This window comes from Mytilus edulis, chromosome 9, assembly GCF_963676685.1.
Source record: "Mytilus edulis chromosome 9, xbMytEdul2.2, whole genome shotgun sequence".
NCBI lineage: Eukaryota > Metazoa > Mollusca > Bivalvia > Mytilida > Mytilidae > Mytilus > Mytilus edulis.
In genome coordinates, this window is record NC_092352.1 from 43,707,869 (window position 1) to 43,714,629 (window position 6,761).

General features: G+C 31.4%; 1 long non-coding RNA gene across 1 annotated transcript; it reads right to left on the reverse strand.

Annotated features, from left to right (window-relative positions):
• Nucleotides 1-2,843: 2,843 nt before the first annotated feature.
• LOC139490329 (uncharacterized) lies at nucleotides 2,844-4,557 on the reverse strand. The gene is made up of 3 exons (XR_011656285.1): nucleotides 4,440-4,557; nucleotides 3,438-3,491; nucleotides 2,844-2,897 (listed from the first exon to the last, which is right to left on the reverse strand). It is a non-coding gene; the product is annotated as an uncharacterized lncRNA (long non-coding RNA).
• Between the last annotated feature and the right edge of the window lie 2,204 nt (nucleotides 4,558-6,761).

A 6,761-nucleotide genomic window follows, 5' to 3' on the forward strand; every position in this document is an offset into this window, starting at 1 on the left:
ATATATATCAAAAAAGATCATTTTAAATATGGTAATGAAAGAAAACACACTGGTCATTTTTATGCCCTCTATAACTTGCTGTTCCGTGTGGTGCACCAAGACTCCTTATTGAGGAAGTTGTATTGTTACCTATAATTCAACTACATTCTGTCTTGGGTGTAGAGTTTGTCTCATTGACACTCATCTTATTAATAAAATATGAAGAATGATACAATTTTCTTCTTTTTATGTGCAAATTACAACAATTTCCAATGTAAAAAAATATTGCTCTTTTTTTATCACAGGTGTTTGCATAAAACAGGGGGCTGTTTGCCATTTACACCTGACAAATCTGCAATAGTTGTGACAGCTGCTTTTAAACTCCACAATAAGTGTATAGATGACAAGTTGCCACTTCCAGATTTTACAGATGATTTTATTGACAATGGAGATATTGCACCTGATAATGTTCAAACTCTTAGAGAACACATTATTCAGAGATTTGCCTAAAAACTTATTTTAATGCCTATATGATTCATGAAACTTAGAAAAACATATTTCTGTTTTCCACCAAAAATATATATTTGTACCATTTTTCAATTTATATAACAGAAATCTCAATTTTTACTATTATGTATCATTGCAGGTACTCAATAATTCACAATAAAGAAATATGAATAAAAATATGGTTGTACGGTATTATATAAAATTATCTTTAAAGGGACACTAGCTAAAAAACTATCTGAAGTATTTTATTTTGTTCAATCATTAATGAAAGTGAAATAGTGAAATAATAATTTGCTTTTATCAGCTAAAATGGTTCAATTTGGTCAAATGCAGCTAATAAACATTGATAATGAATTATTCACTTGCAAGTGAAAAACTCGACCTCATTAAATCCGTATTCATGTGAACTCCAATTTAACCCCATAGAAAGATATAGAATACGCATGCATTGCCCGTGTATGGTTATTTAAAGGAAAAGAATGTCAACATTGAAAGTGAAACAAAGGTAAATGATTTGATTGACTAATTCGATCCACAAAAATTCTTTCTGATAACGGTAAAAACGACGATAAACATAAATTTATAATTTATAAAACAAAATTTAACAGACCTATAAAATTCTAATTGCACGGGTAGTTTAATCTATTTATATCTATGTTTATGTTTACATCGCTTATATGGTCATAGAAGGTCAACCCAATAGTTAATTAGATGGCGTTTTGGTTAAAATTCTTAAGAAACGAAGCTTCATCTTATTGAGACCATGTCTTGTAAATTGTTAATTTTATATTTTTGATAGTTTGAAAAATGTTTTACAGTGTTATAAACAATATATTAGAATTTGGTTCTAATTTTAATTTTTATGATTGGAGACAACATCACATTTGATAAGTCATTTGAGAATTTCATTTTCTTGAACTTTACATATTCTTGAAACAGCTCCAGGGCCCTCTTCTTCATTGCCTTGTCTTGTTTCAACAGATCTAGTTTTTCTTCCTTTTGTCTTCTATTAATCTCTTGGTTTTCCTGTTTTAGGGCAATTTTCTTTTTTTACAATTCCAGTTTTTCATTTTTTACTTTCAGGTTTTCTTTTTCTACTTCTAATAACAATTCTGTAAATAAACATTGTTTAAATACTTACATAACAAAAAGACACATCCAACACCATATATCTATAGGTATCTCTTACATTAAAATTGTACAGGAACTTGGTAGAAATAAATTCATCTAGCACGTATGTAGATCTTTTTGCTCTTTACACTAGTAATAAATGAATTAACTTAAAATGATACTGGTTAATTTTCTGTAAGATTACTTTAGTATAGTCTTTTTATTAGTTTAATTGAGATCTCAAGTTGGCATGTCAGTCAATGGTTTTAGTAATTGGTATTATATTGATTATTGTCAATTTGCTTAGTTTCGTCTGCTACTTTCTTTTAATATCACACTCAGACTTCCTTTGGACTGATTTTGAGTGTGTTCAAAGCTGTTATATTTTATTCAATGCTGACTAAAGATACAGAGAGTAGTTTAAATATCATAAAAAAATATAACTGAAAAGTATCTACATTGTATGCACCCATTTCCAGTCCGGAAACCCTGGACTTAATTTTGTCTTTTATGTGTGTATAAATTTTAATTCATATGGATGTTTTAGGTTCAGTGTGGCATCCATTTCTTGTATTACTATGCATAATATGTCACAATAATTTAATTTAACACTTCTTCTGATTGGCTGAGCTCTTTTTGTTTATCAGCTCATACACATAACTTTATCATGTGGTTAAGATGGTCATCATTGTTTTTTCAAGATTTACTTCAGTTTAAATTAGAATTAAGAATTAAATTATAAGAAATGAATGTATAAATACTTTTTATGTCTATTCTGAATAACATAAAAATGTTGCACACACTTTAAATAAATTGCTCGCAGGTTCTTCAGCGTGCACCACATGTTACACTTAATAATTGTTCTAATTTACAAACCTGAAGTAGAAGGAACAGGATAAGTTCTGGTTTCTGTCCTTACAGGAGATTCTCTTTTCAGTGTCATTATTTTCTATAAATTATATTATCAATAAGTATAATTAACATTATGAGTAGGCAGAATACACAAAATATCATTCATCATTAACACTTGAAAAACCAAATATCAAATAAATATCTTAAAACATGTTTAACATGATTAAAAAGTGTGGAAAACTGATTATCTGCGTAAATTGACAGGTTGAAATATATTTATGTGCTGCACATGAATTAAATACTGCGTAAAAAAGGTTAAAATTAGAAGAAATAATAAATATTTTTTAGATTAAGATTTATCTTTGTCGGCATGGGACTTATTAAAAGTAACAAACCTCTTGTTGGCAATGCTGCAGACAAACAATTAGCCTCAGCTGTTTCAGGATTTTCTGAAACAAAATTGTAATATATCATAAAAAACTGACTCAAATATAAAATGTTATGATTTCATTCCAAATTTTACATTTACATAATATCAACAGAAGTGGCCCTTAAGAGCATTACCTTACCTGGGTTTACTAGGGTATTTGAAATTATGTTAAATAAGGTTAAAATCAATAAATATATGTAAGAATCTGAACCATAATGGAACTCCTGACTGCAATTGTCTCTTTGAAGTGTGATGGTATCATTGTGGCACTAATTGTTGAAAGTAACGCTAAAGTTATGGTCCATTTGTAATGTTTAAGGTGATATTTTATTTTTGGCTAACATGCAATGGTTTGTTAATAGAACCTAGTGATAAAGGTGTTAGCATTTTAGCCTTTGCATTAATTAAGAAATTTTTATTCAGCCTCAAACCCCCCCCCCCCCCCCCCCCCCCAACTATGTGGTTCAGTTTAGAGATATCCATACAGTTGTAACACAAGTTAAAACATCATATAAGTAGAATGAGCTATATATATTTGTCCTTCAATAACTGAACTTACTTGGGACACTTGGTTCAGCTTCCTCATGAAACTGTATGAAATTCTTTGGCTTTGCTGAAATGTTAAGTATGCAAGAAGAATAATAAAGGGACAAGAACACTATCTACACTATAACAACAATAAAATTTCAGTGCAACTCATCTAATAAGTTAGCCAAATATTCTGGATATTGACTTATAAGTAGATTTAGTAATGCTGGTTATTTTTGATAAAAACAATGTATCTCTGTGTTTTATTTTACAAAATAAAACAAAATTAAAGAGCTGTAACTGAAAAACAGTTAAAAAGTAATTGTCCTTTAAAGGCAATAACTCCTCAAAATGTTGAAAAATCGGCAATTTCAATAACACATGTGGACACACACATGATGGTAGTCTCACATGTCAAAAATCAGCTCAATATCTGGTGGTGTACAGAAAAAAAGTCTGTATAATTTTGATTTTCAACAATTTTCAAAGTTGTTATCCCTTAATTTTGGCAAAAATTAGAAGAGCAAAACGAAGTTCAAAGCCCAAAATTACAGCAAAAATTAGCCAATTGAAACAAAACTTAACTTGATCTGTAACTCATCATGGGTAACTTACATACCAAAAATCAGCCCAATATCAGAAAGCGTTTCGAAAAAAAGTCAGAATAACTGCTTTTTAACAATTTATCAAAGTCAAAACCCCGTAAATTCTGTAAAAATTAGCGAAGCTGAACTAAAATTAAACTTGATCTGTAACTCATTATGGTTAACTCACATACCAAAATTTAGCCCAATATCTGAAGGCGTTTAGGAAAAAACTATGTATAATGGTTTGTTGCGGAATTTAGGAATTTACGAATTACTGAATTTCTGAATTTCTGACAAGGGTAAAACTATATGGCAGCGACAACTTCGTTGCGGGACCATAAAATTTGACAGATAAGCCTGATAGGTGAAACAATTTACTTTGTTGCCTGAAATATAATAATATTCTTAAAACAAGAATAATTGTAGTTATTAAATAATTTTCCTACCTAGAGAATCATAGCCTGATTCCAACCCTGAAATGGCAGCATCTGATGTTACACTTATAATCTGAAAAGAAATAAGATACTGTATCATTGTTTTATTTTTCCTGTCAAAATACTGTGTGAAACATTCCTTGGGTTAGAGGACCAGATATACATACATTTGAGCTTATTTGTGTAGCCCTAACACATCATACATATATTCCTGTCCTTAGTCAAAAAGAAGTCTTTGAAATTTGTGTTGTATATATAATTCCACGATTTATGCATATGATGCAGTAAAGGTTTGATGGCTTAAGGAATTTGCACCATAAAAAAATATGAAAGCCTTAAAAACTAAGGAAAAATTCATTGATCACGTTTAATTCATTAGAGTCAATCTCTGGAGGGGCTGGCCCACTTCCAGTCATCGAACTATCTCTCCTCCTTTTTGACTCCTTCTTTCGAGCATCACTTTATAAATCAAGCCACTTTTTCTTAACTTGAGTGACATTTCTGGATTGTATATTGCAGGAATTGATACTGGAAAAAAATGTGTAATGTTTAAAAACATACATGTAATTCTGATATTTATAGATTACTGTTGATCATCTCCACAAGATTGATTTTGTCTCTTCAGCCGGTACGGCAAAAGTAAAAAACCAATCAAGAAGAGATGACCAATAAAAGTCCGTTTATCGCCTGTAACTAAAGGCTCTAAAGAGCCTGTGTCGCCCACCTTGGTCTTTGTGCATATTAAAAAAAGGACACATGGCAAATTGTGTTTTGGTGTTGTGATGTGTTTGTAGATCTTACATCACTGGACATTACAGTTATCTCTATCCATAATTAATTTGACCCAGAAGTGAGTTGAAAATAATTTGTAAAACTTTACACAAAAATTTACAAAACTTACAAAAATTGTTAAAAATTGACTATAAAGGGCAATAACTCCTCAAGGGGTCAATTGACCATTTTGATCATGTTGACTGATTTGTAGTTCTTACTTTGCTGTACATTATTGCTGTTTACAGTTTATCTCCATCTATAATAATATTCAAGATAACCAAAAGCTGCAAAATTTTCTTAAAATTACCAATTGAGGGGCAGCAACCCAACAGAAAATTGTCCGATTGGTCTGAAAATTTCAGGGCAGATAGATCTTGACCTTATGATCAATTTTATTCACAGCAGATTTGCTCTTAATGATAGATATGAACCAAAAACTGCATTTTACCCTATGTACTATTTTTAGCCATGTCGGCCATCTTGGTTCATGGGCGGGGTCATCGGACACATTTTTAAAACTAGATAACCCATTAATGATTGTGGCAGAGTTTGGTTGAATTTGGCCCAGTAGTTTCAGAGGAGAAGATTTTTTTAAAAAGATAACTTAAATTTTAGAAAAATGGTTAAAAATTGACTATAAAGGGCAATAACTCCTTACGGGGGTCAACTGACAATTTTGGTCGTGTTGACTTATTTGTAGATCTTACTTTGCTGTACATTATTGCAGTTTACAGATTATCTCTTATCTATAGTAATATTCAAGATAATAACAAAAACCTGCAAAATGTCCTTAAAATTACTAATTCGGGGGGCAGCAACCCAACAACGGGTTGTCTGATTTTCTGAAAATTTAAAGGCAGATAGATCTCCACCTGATAAACTATTTAACCCCATGTCCGATTTGCTCTAAATGCTTTGGTTTCAGAGATATAAGCCAAAATCTACATTTTACCCCTATGTTCTATTTTTAGCCATGGGGGCTATCTTGGTTGGTTGGCCGGGTCATCGGGCACATTTTAAAAATTAGATACCCTAGTGATGATTGTGGCCAAGTTTGGTTATACTTGGCCCAGTAGTTTAAGAGGAGAAGATTTTTGGAAAAGTTAACGACGACGGACGCCAGGTGAGCTAAAAAGAGGCAGTTAAATAGGAATGTCGGACTGGACTGGACTGGCATTAGAAAACGAAATTACTATAGATACCTGGATTAAGATTATGTATTTGCGCAAGACGCGCATTTCGTCTTATAAAAACTCATGAGTGACGCTTGAATAAAAAAGTTGAAACGTCCAAATAAAGTACGAATTGAAAACATTTGAGGACCAACATTCATAAGTTTTGCCATATACAGCTAAGGTTTTATATTCCTGAGATTTTGTAAACATTTAATTAATAATTATCAGCATGTCAATAATCATTCATGTCAACACGTAAGTGAATATTGATTAAGACATAAATTTTGCTTCTCAACAGGCCACTTACGCACCCTACTAGAGTTGTTGCAAGGGTTCTTGACGAGAGATCGGCACTATCTTAACATGAGGCATAAGCTTTGTCGTC